The following is a 19,747-nucleotide window of genomic DNA, read 5'->3' as shown; positions in this document are numbered from 1 at the left end:
GTGGCACGCATGGTCGGCACCACCTCCTGTTGGAGACAGCTGTGAGGAGAAACAGAAAACAACAGAGTTAGATGGTCTACCACATGCAGGCCAGGGGTTGGGTATCTGGTGGCCACAGTGGCCAGGGCACCAGTCCATGGCGGCCGGTATAGGTATGTGGTGCAGGGTGAGGATTTGGACATTGGATGGAGGGGTGGGTTGGGTTACTGATATGTGTGATATGTATGATGGGGGTTAGTGCCAGAGGCACAGTGCCGCCTAATCACTCTGTCCGCCCTGAGTTTTGTCCGGCATTGCACGCCGATCCGGACAGTGTTGCTGATGTCACTGACCGACTCTGCCATCTGCGCCCAGGCACGGTGAATGGCAGTGGCTGGCAGCTTCCTTCCCAGACCAGGGTACAGGGTGATCTGCCTCTCCTCCACGGCATTCAGCAGGGTCTCCAGCTCAGCATCAGTGAAGCGTGCTGCTGTTGTCCTCGCTGCCATCTTGTTGTCTGGGATGGTGCGTGTGGGGAGTGCAGTGTGTATGTGTGTCTGGGATGGTGCGTGTGGGGAGTGCAGTGTGTATATGCGGCTGCAGCTTGTCAGGCTCCTGAGTATCAATCCACGTGGCGTCGGTGCTAGCCCCTGAACGGTCGCTGGATCGGTCCAGGTGCGGCGCCAGTTCTGCTGCCCCGGCATCAATGCTTAGTCTCAGGAAGGGAGAATCCAGCCGAGGGTCGGGAGAGAGAGAGAGAGAGGTGGGGGGGGGGGGGGGGGGGGGGGGGGGGGGGGGGAGCTGCTGTTACTGCTCCTTTGGCATATTTTTTTCAGATGGAGGGCGGGATTCTCTGATCCTGAGGCTAAGTGTTGACGCCACCGGAAATGCCGTCGCGTTTCTCGATGTACGGGCCAATGTGCCCCGGACACTTACAGACATGGCTGGTAAGGGCATGCCCCGCCATCAAGGTGGCGGACATTGATTGGACTTGATCGATCAGGGTAATCGAACCCTCTTTGATTGATTGGTGGCCCACCTGGACCACACAAAAGAGTGCAAAAACTACAAGGATAAAAGACGCTACGCAACATTATGACCTCTCTCTGTACAGCAGTAACCGAAGAACAGTGACCTTCACTGGCCAACGTGAGGCAGACCATCACCCAACCAACAGAAGGAAGGCCAGAGCCAGGAACAGAACAGACCAAGGACAGAACTTTGAGGACTACAAGATAAAGGCCAATATTTGTCCGGTACTTGCCAGTCATTCTGAAAGTTAAGTTAAGGTCTTGTATGAACTTGCTCTGTGGCATAATTTATGTTGAGAGCGTGATTGTGTAACAATAACATTGTGTGAATGCGAATAAATATTGATTGTTTAAAGAAACAGACTTGCAGTCCACCGTATACGGGTAAAGACACACTGTGGTTTCGCTAAGCACCAATTTATCATGGCCAATCCACCTAACCTGCACATCTTTGGACTGTGGGAGGAAACCGGAGCATCCGGAGGAAACCCACGCAGACACGGGGAGAACATGCAAACTCCACATAGACGAGCGGGAATTGAACCCGGTCCCTAGAGCTGTGAGGTAGCAGTGATAACCACTGTGCCACTGCCCGGCATCATGTGGCCTGGTAGCCATCTTAAGTCAGTGTCTTTGCTTACTTTGTGAAAGTCTTTCAGAAATGATGCAATGTACATTTGATCAGCCGATTAAATTAAATATTGCTCTCACAATTGCACACCTCATATCGTCGCGACCATTGCACCTTCAGTACTGGAACCTGAGCTGTTTTGTCCCTTTTGAAAGCCTGGGAACATTTAACATGTTGAAGGATGCTATATACATGCAAATCGCTGTTAAATCTTGACAAATCTAATTAAAAACTCTGTACTAATGATGCAAACAAATTAGTAAGGATGTTTACAAATGTTGCAAGGCCCAAATTTTATACATGGTGTCAAACAGATGAAACATAATTAAGTCTATTTTATCCACATACTGTAAAACTTTTTCATGGAACGAATGCATAAATGAATGACAAGTTGTAATGATCTCTGTACTGCAACTGTGCAAGGAAGGAATTAAAGTGAATCAAATAAAATTGAATCCAGTTTCACACACTTCCAGGGTAATTGATTGCATCAAATTTGGATAATGGCACCTTGGAATTTGTTACAGAAGTGGTTCTGCTGTCAGCTCTGGCTCGGTGGCAGCCTGTGCTCCTCAGAAACGAAAGAGTGCGGGTGTAAATTCCAGGGCATCAGCACAGAACTGAGTGTCCAGTGACTGAGTGCGACATGGTCGGAGCTGCCACTTTCTGATGAGAAGATAAACCATAAAACCATATGCTGGAGGAGCAGAAGTGGGCTATTTGGCCCATCGAGTCTGCTCTATCGTTCAATGAGGTCCTGGCTGATTTGAAGTGATAATCCTCAATTCTATTTTACCGCCTTATCCCCATACCCCTTGATTCACTTTACTCGTTAAAAGTATGTCTGGCTCAGCCTTGAAAATACTAATGATCCAGCCCCTACAGCTCTCTGCGGTGAAGAATTCCACTGATGACCTCTGAGAGAAGACATTTCTCCTCATCTCTGCCTTAAATGAGCGATGCCCTTACTCTGAGATTATGCCCTCTGGTCCTAGACTCTCCCACAAGGGGAAACAATCTCTCAGCATCTACCCTGTCAAACCCCCTGAGAATCTGACACATCTCAAGAAGGACACCTCTCATTTTCCCAAACTTCAATGGGTACGGGCCCAGCATACTCAGTATCTCCTCATAAACAAATCCCTCCATACCTAGGATCAAACCGAGTGAGCTTTCTCTGGAGTGCCTCCATAGCCAGTGCATCTTTCCAGAGATAAGGGGACCTAAGTCAGTGCCTGCCTGCTGTCATTTTAGCAGGACTTCCCTATTTTTAAACTCCAGTCCCTTTGAAATGAAGGCAACATTATATTTGCCTTCCCTCTGACCTGTTCGAGGCCCAAGGATGGAACATAAGAACTAGGAGCAGGAGTAGGCCATCTGGCCCCTCGAGCCTGCTCCGCCATTCAATGAGATCATGGCTGATCTTTTGTGGACTCAGCTCCACTTTCCCGCCCGAACACCATAACCCTTAATCCCTTTATTCTTCAAAAACCTATCTATCTTTATCTTGAAAACATTTAATGAAGGAGCCTCAACTGCTTCACTGGGGAGGGAATTCCATAGATTCACAACCCTTTGGGTGAAGAAGTTCCTCCTAAACTCAGCCCTAAATCTACTTCTCCTTATTTTGAGGCTATGCCCCCTACTTCTGCCTTCACCCGCCAGTGGAAACAACCTGCCCGCATCTATCCTATCTATTCCCTTCATAATTTTAAATGTTTCTATAAGATCCCCCCTCATCCTTCCAAATTCCAACGAGTCCAGTCCCAATCTACTCAACCTCTCCTCATAATCTAACCCCCTCAACTCTGGGATTAACCTCTGCACACCCTCCAGCGCCAGTATGTCCTTTCTCAAGTAAAGAGACCAAAACTGACCGCAATAGTCCAGGTGTGGCCTCACTAACACCTTATACAGTTGCAGCATAACCTCCCTAGTCTTAAACTCAAGGATCCCATGTTGCTATTGCGAAGAAGATCATGAAAATTCTCCATTGCCACCCGGCTAATACGCATCTCTCAACCAAAACCACCAAAACAGTAATTATACTCCAGAAGTATTTCATTGGTTGTAAAGAGCTTTGGGAAATCCGATAGTAAAGGACAGCAGAGCATTGCAGACTAACTTAATTGCTTTGTTAACAGTGTCTTGCCCTAGCCAACTAAATGTTGCAGTTTGACACAACTGAGTAACAATGGCCGAGATCTTTCGGCCGGTCATGCCGGCGGGATCTTATAGTCCCGTCTACAACGCAGCGCTGCCATGGGTTTCCCGGCTGGAGGGGGTGGATACAACATAGAATCCCTACCGGGTAGAAGGAGGTCATTCGGCCCATCGGGTGTGCACCGTCCCACTGAAAGAATACCCTGCCTAGGCCCACTCCCCTGTCCTGTCTCCGTAACCCCACACATTGATCATGACCAATCTGCCTAACCTGCACATCGTGGGAGGAAACGGGAGAACCCGGAGGAAACCCACGCACACATGGGGAAAGTATGAAGGCGGTGGCATAGTGGTGTTGTCACTGGACTAGTAAACCAGAGACCCAGAGCAATGCTCTGGGAACATGGGTTCAAATCCCGCCACTGCAGATGGTGAAAATTGAATTCAATAAAAAAAACAAAATCGGGAATTGAAATTCTGACAATGACCATGAAACCATTGGCGATTGTCGTAAAAACCCATCTGGTTCACTGACGTCCTTTAGGGAAGGAAATCTGCCATCCTTACCTGGTCTGGCGTTCTGTGACTCCAGACCCACAGCAATGTGGTTGACTCTTAACTGCTCACTCAAGGGCAATTAGGGATGGTAAATAAATGCAGGCACATCCTGCGACGTTTACAGCCCACGAACGAATAAAAACAAATGCGCAAACTCCACACGGACAGGCAGCCAAGGTTGGAATTGAACCTAGGTCCTTGGCGCAGTGCGGCAACAGTACGAACCAATGTGCCGCCATGCCACCCTTTCAATGGGAAATCCCATTAAACAGCAGCGGGACCAGAATCTCCTGTGGCTGAGAAACGTGCTGCAGGGAGCTTAGAGAATCTTGCCCGCTGTTAACTGAATGCTATCTGCCCATTTCAGCACCAATACACAGCAGCATCTCAAGAGGGAAATTGGCAGCCTCCTCACAGAGAGGCGAGTGCCGGGGTAGATCAGCAGATTGCGATTTATTAGAAAATGAAAAACAGAATCAAACTGTGACATTGTAGGAAGGCAGGAAAGAGAAATTCTTTTTAACAGTCAACGAATGTGCACATTCCAAAAGACATTCTGTACTCAAAAATGTTAACCCATTGAGTTTTATTTCACTCATGTGTGCAGTGGAAAAATCATTCCCTTTAGCTGTTGAGAATTGTATGTGCCTGCCTTTCTTCAAAGTTAGCGAATTAGCCTCAGGAGCTGGGAATTTTTGAAAAAATAAATTGAAAACATAGGGGTTAAGTAAAGCATTTCGTTTTGTTCTATTTATGCGACGTCAATAGAAGGGAGGTGAGTAGCGAGCATTTCTTTCTCTTTTTTAAGTAGTTAGTTTGAGTATTTGACAGGAATGGCAGAGCAGCTCTGGCCTTTCAAGTGTATATCCTGTGCAATGTGGGAACTCCCGGCTGCTTCCCATGTCCTGGATTACCATATATTCATGATGTGTCGTCGGTTCCAGCTGCTCTGGGTTTCAGGGGTTGAGCAGTAACTGGTGTTGCTGCAGCACATTTGTGAGGTTCAAAGCTTCACTTATGCCCTGGTTATGGATGTGATGACCCCACAGTGTAAGAGAGTGCAGGAATAGAGGGAATGGTTGACTGAAGAGTAGTCAAGAAGAAACAGGCAGGTAATACAGGCATGCCATAAGTACATCTCACTCTGCAGTCAGTATTCAGTTCTGAATTGTTTGGGAAGTAACGGTCCATCGAGGGAAAGAAAGCAGCCAGAGCGAAGTCCATTGTACCAGGGATGGCTCAGCTTTATGGGGTGGGGCGGGGGGGTTACATAGAAGACTGGAAGAGCGATAGTTACAGAGAACGCGATAGTTAGGGGAACAAGCTTCATTTCTGCAGCCGCTGGTGTTAATTAGAGATGGTATGTTACCTCTCTGGTAGCAGGGTCAAAGATGTGACTGAATGTCTGTAAAACAGTCCAAGAGGGGGAAAGAGAAAAGCAAATTACTGTGGATGCTGGAATCTGAAACAAAAGAGAAAATGCTGGAAAATCTCAGCAAAGGTCGACAGTACAAGGTACATTGACTGAGGGGAGCTCAGTGAATAGGCCCAGGAATACTAAAAGTAATAAAACTGGAGATGTTAAGATTCAAAACAGAGGTAAAAAAAACCAACATAAGTGTACATAACCTGAATGCTCGTAGTATTCGGAATAAAGTAAATGAGTTGATGGCGCAAATCATTGCGAATGACTATGATTTAGTGGCCATTACTGAAACATGGTTAAAGGATGGTCACGACTGGGAGTTAAATATCCGAGGGTATCAAACTATTCGAAAGGACAGAGTGGATGGTAAGGGAGGTGGTGTAGCTCTGTTATTTAAGGATGGCATCCGGGCAATAATAAGGGATGACATTGGTGCGATGGAGGATAAGGTTGAATCCATTTGGGTGGAAATCAGGAATAGTAAGGCGAAAAAGCACTGATAGGAGTAGTCTATCGGCCACCAAATAGTAACGTTATGGTGGGGCAGGCAATAAACAAAGAAATAACTGATGCATGTAGAAATGGTACAGCAGTTATCATGGGGGATTTTAATCTACATGTCGATTGGTTTAACCAGGTCGGTCAAGATAACCTTGAGGAGGAGTTTATGGAATGTATCTGCGATAGTTTCCTAGAACAGTATGTAATGGAACCTACGAGGGAACAAGCGGTCCTAGATCTTGTCCTGTGTAATGAGACAGGATTGATTCATGATCTCACAGTTAGGGATCCTCTCGGAAGGAGCGATCACAATATGGTGGAATTTAAAATACAGATGGAGAGTGAGAAGGTAAAATCAAATACTAGTTTTTTGTGTTTAAACAAAGGAGATTACAATGGGATGAGAGAAGAACTAGCTAAGGTAGACTGGGAGCAAAGACTTTATGGTGGAACAGTTGAGGAACAGTGGAGAACCTTCCAAGTGATTTTTCACAGTGCTCAGCAAAGGTTTATACCCACAAAAAGGAAGGACGGAAGAAAGAGGGAAAATCGACCGTGGATATCTAAGGAAATAAGGGAGAGTATCAAATTAAAGGAAAAAGCATACAAAGTGGCAAAGATCGGTGGGAGGCTAGAGGACTGGGAAATCTTTAGGGGGCAACAGAAAGCTGCTAAAAAAGCTATAAAGAAGAGTAAGATAGAGTATGAGAGTAAACTTGCTCAGAATATAAAAACAGACAGTAAAAGTTTCTACAAATATATGAAACAAAAAAGAGTGGCTAAGGTAAATATTGGTCCTTTAGAGGATGAAAAGGGAGTTTTAATAATGAGGAAATGGCTGAGGAACTGAACAGGTTTTTTGGGTCGGTCTTCACAGTGGAAGACACAAATAACATACCAGTGACTGATAGAAATGAGGCTATGACAGGTGAGGACATTGAGAGGATTGTTATCACTAATGAGATAGTGATGGGCAAGCTAATGGGGCTAAAGGTAGACAAGACTCCTGGCCCTGATGGAATGCATCCCATTCCATCGATGGAATGCTAAAAGAGATGGCTAGGGAAATTGCAGATGCACTAGTGATGATTTACCAAAATTCACTGGACTCTGGGATGGTCTTGGTGGATTGGAAATTAGCAAACGTGACACCACTGTTTAAAAAAGGAGGTAGGCAGAGAGCAGGAAATTATAGGCCAGTGAGCTTAACTTCGGTAGTAGGGAAGATGCTGGAACCTATCATCAAGGAAGAAATAGAGAGGCATCTGGATAGAAATTGTCCCATTGGGCAGATGCAGCATGGGTTCATAAAGGGCAGGTCGTGCCTAACTAATTTAGTGGAATTTTTTGAGGACATTACCAGTGCAGTAGATAACGGGGAGCCAATGAATGTGGTATATCTGGATTTCCAGAAAGCCTTTGACAAGGTGCCACACAAAAGGTTGCTGCATGAGATAAAGATGCATGGCATTAAGGGTAAAGCAGTAGCATGGATAGCGGATTGGTTAATTAATAGAAAGCAAAGAGTGGGGATTAATGGGTGTTTCTCTGGTTGGCAATCAGTAACTAGTGGTGTCCCTCAGGGATCAGTGTTGGGCCCACAATTGTTCACAATTTACATAGATGATTTGGAGTTGGGGACCAAGGGAAATGTGTCCAAGATTGCAGATGACACTAAGATGAGCGGTGAAGCGAAAAATGCAGAGGATACTGGAAGTCTGCAGAGGGATTTGGATAGGTTAAGTGAATGGGCTAGGGTCTGGCAGATGGAATACAATGTTGACAAATGTGAGGTTATCCATTTTGGTAGGAATAACAGCAAATTGGATTATTATTTAAATGATAAAATATTAAAGCATGCTGCTGTGCAGAGAGACCTGGGTGTGCTAGTGCATGAGTCACAGAAAGTTGGTTTACAGGTGCAACAGGTGATTAAGATGGCAAAATGAATTTTGTCCTTCATTGCTAGAGGGCTGGAGTTTAAGACTAGGGAAGTTATGCTGCAATTGTATAAGGTGTTAGTGCGGCCACACCTGGAGTATTGTGTTCAGTTTTGGTCTCCTTACTTGAGAAAGGACGTATTGGCACTGGAGGGTGTGCAGAGGAGATTCACTAGGTTAATTACAGAGCTGAAGGGGTTGGATTACAAGGAGAGGTTGGGTAGACTGGGACTGTACTCATTGGAATTTAGAAGGATGAGGGGGGATCTTATAAAAAGATATAAAATTATGAAGGGAATAGATAGGATAGATGCGGGCAGGCTGTTTCCACTGGCGGGTGAAAGCAGAAGTAGGGGGCATAGCCTCAAAATAAGTGGAAGTAGATTTAGGGCTGAGTTTAGGAGGAACTTCTTCACCCAAAGGGTTGTGAATCTATGGAATTCCTTGCCCAGTGAAGCAGTTGAGGCTCCTTCATTAAATGTTTTTAAGGTACAGATAGATAGTTTTTTGAAGAATAAAGGGATTAAGGGTTATGGTGTTCGGGCGGGAAAGTGGAGCTGAGTCCACAAAAGATCAGCCATGATCTCATTAAATGGTGGAGCAGGCTCAAGGGGCCAGATGGCCTACTCCTGCTCCTAGATCTTATGTTCTTATGTTCTAAGTCTGGCAGCATCGGTAGGGAGAGAAAAGAGCTAACGTTTTGAGTCCGATGACTCTTTGTCAAAGCTAACATACAGAGAAAGTGGGAAATATTTATGCTGTGGAGTGAGAATAATAGATGAGTCATAGCAACAGAAACCCAGGGAAACCGCGTGCTAATGGCCACAGATACTAAGGAGAAAGAGTGTTAATGGCCGTCCCCAGAGAGGACAAAAGATGTGAAAGGTCAAACAGCAGGGAAACTAACATCAGAGGATGAACTGTAGGTGTGGGGGGAGGGGAAGAGGGAAGCAAAGAGGAGAAAGGTGCAGGAAAGGTGGATAAGATTGGGGGGGGGGAGGGGGGGAAATTAAATGTATATTAAGAAAGAAAGAAATTGTAAAAGATAGTTAAAATGAAATGAAAACCAATGGGTCGAGGTGGGGCTGATCATCTGAAGTTGTTGAATTCGATGTTCAGGCCGGAAGGCTGTAGGGTGCCTAACCGGAAGATGAGATGTTGTTCCTCCAGTTTGCGTTGCGCTTCACTGGAACATTGCAGCAGGCCAAGAACAAGGGTGGCCAAGAGGGGTGATGTAGTATATCTTTAAGAGATAGCAGCATGCCATCACTGGAAGAGAAGTATGTCATGTGAACCAGTCTCAGGTTTATTTTGGCTTGTGTGCAGAAAGCACCAGTCATGGGATTCTGAGGAGTTTGCCAGAATCCTTCCTAAAAATGGTTACAGGTGTGAGGTGTTACTCAATGGATAGCACACCACACCAGAGACTTGAGAATGCTATCCATGCTGACATATTAGGCAGTATATCCCCTTCCCAAGGTAGGTAGAAGGCAAGGAGGGCATTTTATTGGGCAGGATAGTGTCAGGTGGGGTCCTGCCTGCCTCTGTCCCAATTGAATGCATGATGGAAAGGCCCATGAATGGCCTTTACACCCCACTGCCAATTGAGGCCCATTTAAGGGCCTTATCCTACCACCATTGGTATATCAGTGACTGGCAGGCATGTCACCTCCCAGGAAGTATGGCAAGTAAATGTTGCTTGTGATCTCCCAGGGGCATCCCTCATTCAAAGACACCCAGTGCCTGATCAAGGGACCCGGTGTTGGAGACCAGGGGTCAGTTCCACTCTCACCACCTGCCATTGACATGAAGGATTTTACAGGTTGATACTCATCCTGTCTGGTTGTGTCACAAGTGCAACTCCCTTGGCCATCAAGTCCCGGGGTGGAACTCGAGACTGGAACTTCAGGCTCAGAGGCAGGGATGCTACCCACTGCACCTCAGGACCTTCTCCTTGTCCCAGGTGAGGCCTCTTAATTGCCCAATTGGCTTGTAGCTGGACAGGCCTTTCCCAAAGGAAGCAACACGGGTTTCTTGCCAAATTTCAAGCCAACAGTGGAGACCACTGTCGTCTCCATAAAACCTTACCCTTTCAAGTAGTACTGAGAGAGTGCTACACTGTCAGAGCTGCTGCTTTTCACTTTGACTCGGGAATCATTTTTTCTCTTAACCTTCCAGGTGCATCAAAAATGTCAGCGCTTTCCGATGACACTGTGCAGACATTAATGTACCAATGCTTCGACAATTTGGTGTTGTAGTGATCTGCATATCTGTATGTACACAAGGGGTTAATGTACAGACATAACAGCTAAGTAATCACTAGAGTGCAGCACCAGAGACAGGGATAAATAGACAGACTCAAGCCAAGATCCTCCTCTTCGCAAGGACAGGGACTAGTGACAACAGGTAGACAAAGACAGCTCAGCACTGGTCTAGTCAATCATAAGTATTTCTTATTTAATCATGTTCATGTAACATTTATTTTAAGCATTGGAGAGAGAACAAACTTATAGTTAATTTGTCAACGTCACCCCATAAAGTATTTTCTCCAATTGGAAGACTACGAGTGTTAATCAACACTGAGTTAAAGATCATTCTGGAAGAAGCAAATGAGTAACTTACATTGCACAAAGCAGTACAACATTATTATCAGATATAGTAATACAGTAGGTGTGAAATTCTTTTGTCTGTCTTTTGAGTGGAGCCATACAAGTGCTGTTTTAACAGTTCATTTCTCCCATTGAGATAATGGACAAAAGGATTTAATTTTATATGATAAACTCGCACAATGTCATTTCAAGGCCAGATTGACTCACAATAATTGTGAATAACCTGAAATTCCTCCCAAGGTCTTAATTATGAACGTGGGCAGGTCAGCGAGCACAGCGGCAATCGCTGAACAGGAATCGGGTGGAGTTAGGACATGAGCAGAAGAGTTTTGGATGATATAAGGTTCATGGCGATAGGACATGGGAGCAGTGCATTGGAACAGTCAGAAATTGTTGCTGGCGAGAGATTTTTTTTTAGGTGTTCCTCTGTCCCAATCTTTTTCTGGCTGCATCCTCCATAAAAATATAACTATGGGGCTGGATTCTCCCAAAATGGAACTATGTCCCCCATGCCGACATAAAAACATTGGTGTTTTACTCTAGAGATTCCTGGAGAAAAGTACAGCTAATTCAGTGCCCTGCAGGAGGCTAGCAGGAACCCAGAGTAATTCACGCAGCTTTAGCTGTGAATATGAGCCCCCGCACTTCCGGTTTTGAGTCCGCGCATGCGTGCGTCGGCGGACTCCAGCGGCCGCGCAAAGCTGCATGGTGGATTCAGACCACGGCAGAAAACATGAAAATTAGACCCCGCCGATCGGTCGCGCACCCAATAATTTGACCGCGTGGCTCTGACCCCCGGCTGCCTATGAGGCCCTCCCCCGCCCCCCGGCTTCCGATCCTCCACCCCCCCCCAACCAGGGCGGCTACGGAACTGAGTCCACCGCCGCCATGCCAGCATCCCGAACGGCAATACCACGCCGTCGGGAACTCGGCCGGGCGGGAGCAGAGGATCACTGGGCTGGCCTCTGGCAATGGGACCCCAGCCGCGTGCCGTACTCCGCGATCACGCCGATTCTCGGTTCCTGGAGAGTCGCCGACCGGTGCCGGGTCCGATTTTGGCATGAAATTGAATTCTCCACCCCCGCGCTGAATACGATTTAGGCATGGGGCTGCGGAGAATCCAGCCCACGGCATATTTTGTTGAATGCTTGCCACCTGATATATTCTCCGCATTATGTTAGGGGCTATTTCTTGTAAATATAAATATGAATTGCGACAGCATAGTACTCAACCTTAAGGGAGGAATCTTAAGATGTACAGCAATGATAACAGTTACTTCCTCCGAAAGCCCAAATTCTAATCTCCTTCAGCGCTCATACATCAGACCTGTAAATTCCCATTCATTTGAAGTGAGATTTATTCATTTTATGTGTTGTAACCTCTCCTTCACTTTTCTGTCCGTTCCCTCTTAAAATAATAAATGCAGGGCAGTGCCCTTGTTTGGCTGTAGCTTTGTGTAAAGGTTGAAAAACACTTGCCTTTAGATGGTGACTTCCACATCCCCGGCAGCTCCCAGATTACTCCACAGTCAATGGTTTACTTCTGAAGCATTTTGCATTTTGCAGAAGCAAGCTGCAGCCAGTTAGATCGCAGCAAGGTCCCCCCCCCCCCCCCCCCCCAAGAACAAATGAGAAAATGGCCAGGTGATCTCCTTTTGTCTGAATGACCACTAAACACCCTGCACCCCCTTTCCCAGAGTGTTAGTCAAGAGGTCTGCCCTCATAAATTCCACAGTTCCGATGCAACAAGTACTTGTATTTGCTGTTCAGGTAACAAACAAACAAACAAAAAACAAAGAAAAGTACAGCACAGGAACAGGCCCTTCAGCCCTCCAAGTCTGTGCCGACCATGCTGCCTGTCTAAACTAAAATCTTCTCCACTTCCTGGGTCAGTATCCCTCTATTCCCATCCTATTCATGTATTTGTCAAGATGCCCCTTAAATGTCACTATCGTCCCTGCTTCCACCACCTCCTCCGGCAGCGAGTTCCAGGCACCCACTACCCTCTGTGTAAAAAACGTGCCTCATACATCTCCTCGAAACCTTTCCCCTTGCAACTTAAACCTATGCCCCCTAGTAATTGACCCCTCTACCCTGGGAAAAAGCCTCTGACGATCCACTCTGTTTATGCCCCTCATAATTTTGTAGACCTCTATCAGGTCGCCTCTCAAGCTTTGTCATTCCAGTGCGAACAAACCAAGTTTATTCAACTGCTCCTCATATCTAATGCCCTCCGTACCAGGCAACATCCTGGTAAATCTCTTCTGCACCCTCTCTAAAGCCTCCACATCCTTCTGGTAGTGTGGCGACCAGAATTGAACACTATATTCCAAGTGTGGCCTAACTAAGGTTCTATACAGCTGCAACATGACTTGCCAATTCTTATACTCAATGCCCGGCCAATGAAGGCAAGCATGCCGTATGCCTTCTTGACTACTTTCTCCACCTGTGTTGCCCCTTTCAGTGACCTGTGGACCTGCACACCTAGATCTCTCTGACTGTCAATACTCTTGAGGGTTCTACCATTCACTGTATGTTCCCCACCTGCATTAGACCTTCCAAAATGCATTACCTCACATTTGTCTGGATTAAACTCTATCTGCCACCTCTCCGCCCAAGTCTCCAAATGATCTAAATCCTGCTGTATCCTCTGACAGTCCTCATCGCTATCCGCAATTCCACCAACCTTTGTGTCGTCTGCAAACTTACTATTCAGACCAGTTCCATTTTCCTTCAAATCATTTATATATACTATGAATAGCAAAGGTCCCAGCACTGATCCCTGCGGAACGCCACCAGTTACAGCTCACCAATCAGAAAAGTACCCTTCCATTGCTACTCTCTGCTTCCTATGACCTAGCCAGTTCTGTATCCACCCTGCCTGCTCACTCCTGATCCCGTGTGACTTCACCTTTTGTCCCAGTCTGTCATGAGGGATCTTGTCAAAGGCCTTACTGAAGTCCATATCGGCAACATCCACTGCCCTACCTGCATCAATCATCTTTGTCACCTCCTCAAAAACCTCTATCAAGTTAGTGAGACAAGACCCCCCCCCTTCACAAAACCATGCTGCCTCTTGCAAATACATCCATTTGCCTCCAAATGGGAGTAGATCCTAATGTCCTACAATGTACAAAATGTCCTAAAACGCTTCACAAAGAAGTTATAAAACAAAATATGGCACAAAGCCACATAAGGGCAGACAATCAAAGAGTGTCTTAATGAGGAAGGTGAGGTGGAGGGGCAGAAAGGTTCAGGGCGCCATTTCGAGTACGATAAGTCCAGGCGGCTGAAGGCAGGACATTGGCGGAGTGATTAAATGAAATGAAATGAAAATCGCTTACTGTCACAAGTAGGCTTCAATGAAGTTACTGTGAAAAGCCCCTAGTCGCCACATTCCGGCACCTGTTCGGGGAGGCTGGTATGGGAATCGAACCATGCTGCTGGCCTGCCTTGGTCTGCTTTCAAAGCCAGCGATTTAGCCCAGTGTGCTAAACCAGCCCCTGATTAAATTTGGTGTTAGCCAAGGGGGCCAAAATTGGAGGGACGCAGACTTCTCAGAGGTTTGTGAGTCTGGAGGAGTTTACAGAGATGGAGAGGCCACGGAGGCGTATGAAAACAAGGATCAGAATGTGCAAAACAAGGACCAGAACTTCTTGGCCGCTGCGGCGAGTGTTTTGACGGTCCAGCCAAAAGCCCATTGACTTTCGACGGGGCTGGCCATTCCCGGTGGTGGGCGAGGCCGAAAAATTCCGCGCAAGGTCTTAATTAGGAACCTGGGCAGGTCAGTGAGCACAGGGGCAATCGCTGAACAGGAATCGGGTGGAGTTAGGACATGAGCAGCATAGTTTTGGATAATATAAGGTTCATGGTGATAGGACATGGGAGCAGTATATTGGAACAATCAGATCTAGAGATAGCAAAGGTATTCATGATACCATGCAGACAGGCAATTAGAAGCTGTGCAGGAAGCATAAGCTAACCACCAAATATCCTAATGAGGATGGTCTACCCTTGTATATCTGTATTCCCCTGTGCCATTCCAGCCTTAACTAATGTTCCACCCCCCCAATCTAAAAGCATATTAAAGTACTTTACAGACATACCTAATCAGACAATCATTGTCGTTCTGCCATTGCTACGTTGAGAATATATACCACAATTAGAGCAATTTAAAAACCAGCGGTCGATATTTCTCTTTTGTGATCTAATGAGCGGCTTTGTAAAATAAAACTTTAATAAAGCCATTAAACAGATGCGTTAACTACTGCACTAAAACAGCAGGCAAAGCAAATTTGACACAACAATGCACTAGCGGGGAAAATTAAACCTTTAAACAGCAGATCAAAGCTTGATGTGTTTGATTTTTTAAATATATTTTAAACAGGTTGGAGCAGAACTTGGAGAAGGAGGGTCCAGCTGTTGGGGTCCATGTAGGAACCGACGGCATTGGCAGGACGAGATCTTCAGAGGAATGTCGAGGAGCTAGGGAGAAAGCAAAAAAAAGAACCTAAAAGGTATTAATCTGTGGATTATTACCTGAGCCACGGGCAAGTTAAGGACTAATAGGTTAGAAGCTGAAATGCATGGCTGAAAGATGCGATGATGGGGAAGACAAAGGGTTTCAATTCACGGACCATGGCGAAGGTTTTAGAGAAAGAGAGAGACATTCCACTGGGAGAAGCTCCATTTAATCCCAGCTGGGCCGTCGCGTCATAGCGTTTTACAGCACGGAAAGAGGCCCTTCGGCCATCATGTCAGTGCCGGCCATCGAGCACCTGTCCATTTTAATCCCATTATCTAGCTCTTGGCTCATATCTGTGGTGATTTGTGGTGATTGTCCCTTTAAGGGCAACACAGCAGAGTAAGAGTCACTTGGTTTGGTTTGGCCAATCGTGACTGAGAGTGCGTAATCTCCTGAGGGTGTGGAGTCCTCTCCTATGTAGGAGTCACATAAAGGACTATTGACTTTGAGAATCGCGCCCCGCCACCCTGACGCCGGCTTCCCCATTCTCCGGTGCCGCTTTTCGGGTGCCTGCAGGATCGCCGCTGCGTGGGTCGGGGGCCGTTGACAGCGGCCCCCCCCGGCGATTCTCCACGCCCCAATAGGACGGGTGGCCGAGTCCCGCTGGCGTGGATTACTCACCTCCCACACGGCGGGAGAGTGTACGGGGGCCGTCCTGGAGGGGGTTGGGGGGCGCGGGGGGATCCGACCCCGTGGGGGGGCCCCCACGGTGGCCTGGCTCGCGATCGGGACCTACCGATCGGCGGGCGGGCTGGTTCCATGGCGGCCTACTTTACTCTCCACCATATTGCCCAGGGGCTGGCGCGGAGAAGGGAACCCCTGCACATGCGCAGAAATAAGCCGGCTGTTCCGTTCATGCGTGGACTTGCGCGGGCCATTCTGCGCCGGCTGGAGCTGCAAGGGATCACTCCGGCGGCAGCCTAGCCCCCTAGAAAGGGGAGAATTCCTCTCTTTCGAGGGCCGTTGACGCCGGAGTCGTGGTGGCCGGTTTTCACGCTGGCGTGGGGACATAGTCCCATCATTAGAGAATCCCGTCCTTGGTGTGTCTAATGAACTCTGTGTAAATGCTCATCTAAATGCTTCTTAAATGTTGTGAGAGTTTCTGCCTCGACCACCTATACAAGCAGTGAGTTCCAGACACTAACCACCCTCTGGATGAAAAGGTTTTCCCTCAAATCCACTCTGAATCTCCTGCCCCTTACCTGGTAATTATGGATGAGATAAATGCATTCAATAGAATGGGCAGGAAATCAGGATATAGCATCAGTACAGGGGGAGATAAGAAACAACAAAGGACTGAAAATACTGGTGTGAGTGGTTTATAGAACCTTCTCAGTGATCCTTGTGCTGGACAGAGCTTACGTCAGGAAATTTGAGGAGCTTGTAGCAAGGCACAGGCAGTAATCACAGCTGACTTTAATCTTCGTACAAAAGCAAAATACTGCGGGTGCTGGAAATCTAAAATAAAAACAAAAAAGGCTGGAGAATCTCAGCAGATTGGGCAGCATCTGCGGAGAGCGAAACAGAGTTCACGTTTCTGATCCAAATGATCCATCTCCAGAAGAGTGATTTGGATCCGAAATGTTGGGGCGATTCAGCGACCTGCTGCGCCCAGCGTGGATCCGGGCACCAAGGCTGAATGGTGTGCCAGTTCCAAATTGGCATCCGCTCCTGGCGCCAGTCACCCAACTCGTTCTGCCCGGCGTGATCTGGATCTCACCCTTCGCTGGGCAGCATCCAGATCTGAATGTTTAAATGAGCCTAACGGGTCACTGAACTACCTGGATGCCGGATTCACCGGCTGTACTTGGGGGGCCTCGCCATGTCACTGTTTAGTACCATTTCACACAAATGTGGACCAGTCCATGCCAATAGAGACCCCTGGGCAGTTGGGGAAAGGGCAGGGTGGCACACTGTTACCTGGGCACCTTGGCCTGGCCCCCTGGCAGTGCCATCCAGGCATCCTAGCAGTAGCACCCTTCCAGTGTGTCCAGTGGCACTACTAGGGTGCCAGACTGGCCGTGTCATGGTCGTGAGAGGGGGTTCCCAGGGGTCACCCCAAGGTTAGGGGGTCCAAAAAAGCTAAGGGAGGTCTCAAAGGGGGAGCGGGGAGATCCAGACTGCCAGCCAAGATGGCACCCTGATCTGAAAGTAACCTTTCCACCAGGAAATACGGCTAAATAAGATAGCAGTTGGTGGTCACCCATGAGGTGTTGTGGGCCATCAGCAGAATTATACTCAACCGCAATCTGTAACCTCATGGCCCAGCATGTTCCCACTTTGCCATTACCATCAAGAGAGTGGATGAATCCTGGTTCAATGAAGTGTGTCGGAGGACTTGCTAGAAACAGCACCAGGCGTACCGAAAAATAAGGCGTCAACCTCGTGATGCTACAACATAGGAATACCTGTGTGCCAACCAACAGAGGCAGCATGTGATAGGCGGAGCTAAATGATCCCACAACCATAGGGTCAGACCTAATCTCTACAGCCCTGCCGCATCCAATCATGAATGGTAGGCGGAGGCTCCACAAATATCCAGCTCCTCAATGATGGGGGAGCCCAGGACATTAATGCAAAAGTCAAGGCTCATGCCATTTCAATCATTTTCAGCTAGATGTTCATAGAATCATATAATTTACAGTGCAGAAGGAGGCCATTCAGCACATCGAGTCTGCACTGGCTCTTTGAAAGAGCACCTTACCCAAGCCCACACCTCCACCCTATCCCCATAACCCAGTAACCCGACCAAACACTGAGGGCAATTTTGGACACTAAGGGCAATTTAGCGTGACCAATCCACCTAACCTGCACATCTTTGGACTGTGGGAAAAAAACGAAGCACCCGGAGGAAACCCACGCAGACATGGGGAGAACAGGCAGACTCCACACCGACAGTGAACCAAGCCGGGAATCGAACCTGGGACCCTGGAGCTGTGAAGCAACTGTGCTAACCACTGTGCTACCGTGCTGTCTCAACGGTAGCCACCAAGGACACAGAGGATCATCGATAGATCTCCCCATGGGCTTCATGGAGTATAAAACTTCCCTATTGAGGGGGCGGGCGCTCACTCAATCGGTAATGAAAAGTGGGAGTTTAAAACGCAGTGCTTTAACCAGCCGGTCTTCAAGCAATTGTGCTAACCACCGTGCTACTGTGCTACCTGGATGCCAGATTCACTAGCTGTACTTGGGAGGCCTCGCCATGCCACCGTTTAGTACCATTTCACACAAATGTGGACCAGGCACAACTGCACCTTGGGGGGGGGGGGGGGGGGGGGGGGGCCTTCAGAGGTCTCCAGCATCACAGATGCCAGTCTTCAGCAAATTTGATTCATTCTACGTGATACCAAGAAAAGCCTGAAGTTACTTTGTGTTTCAAAGGTTCTACAGGCCTTCACACCAATCCGGCAAAAGTGCGGGAGACTGAAGACGTGCACCAGAACTTGCCGTGCCCCTGGCCAAGCTGGTCCAGTACGGATATAACTCCGGCAAGTATCCAGCAATGTGGACGTCCAGTCCACAAAAAGCAGAACAAATCCAACCCAGCCAATCACCATCCCATCATTCTACTTTTGATCATCAGCAAAGTTATAGAAGATGTCATCAACTATGCTATCAAGTAGCACCTGCTCAGCTATAGCCTGCTCCTCACACTCAGTTTGAGCTCCACTAGGACCACTGAGCTCCTGTCCTCATTACAGCCTTAGTCCCAAATATGGACAAAAGAGCTGAACTCAAGAAGTGAGGTGAGTGACTGCCCTTGAACGAGTGTGGCATCAAGGAACCCTAGCAAAACTAGAGTAAATGGGAATCAGGGGGGAAACTCTCCGTTGGGTCGGAGTCACATCTGGCACAAATGAAGATGGTTGTGGCTGTTGGAGGTCAATCATCTCAGTTCCAGGACATCACTGCAGGAGTTCCTCAGGTAGTGACCTAGGCCTAACCATCTTCAACTGCTTCATTTCTTCGTCATCTGGACAGAAATGTGATGATTGCACAGTGTTCAACACCATTTGTGACTCCTCAGATACTGAAGCAGGGCATGACTATATGCAGCAATATCTGGACAATATTAAGGTTGGGGCTGATTCATGCCACATAAGTGCCAGGCAATGACCATCTCCAACCGTCCTTTCTGCCTATTTCCTTTGTCATAATTTCTTTCATTTTATTTTATTAATTTGGTCCATGGATCAATAATTAGGATGTGTCTTTAAGTAGAGAGAAGAAAGCAGAAGATTTAAAGTTTAAAACAGCCTATTTGCCAGGATACTCTCAGGCTTTGTATTTGGGAGAAGGTGAAGCCAGACTCTTTGGCACCAAGTAGATGGGAGGAACCCATTTTGGAGGGAACCAATTTGATTGCTTAACTGGCAACCAAT

Source organism: Scyliorhinus canicula, chromosome 4, assembly GCF_902713615.1.
Source record: "Scyliorhinus canicula chromosome 4, sScyCan1.1, whole genome shotgun sequence".
Taxonomy (NCBI): domain Eukaryota; kingdom Metazoa; phylum Chordata; class Chondrichthyes; order Carcharhiniformes; family Scyliorhinidae; genus Scyliorhinus; species Scyliorhinus canicula.
This window is presented reverse-complemented; position numbering follows the sequence as displayed.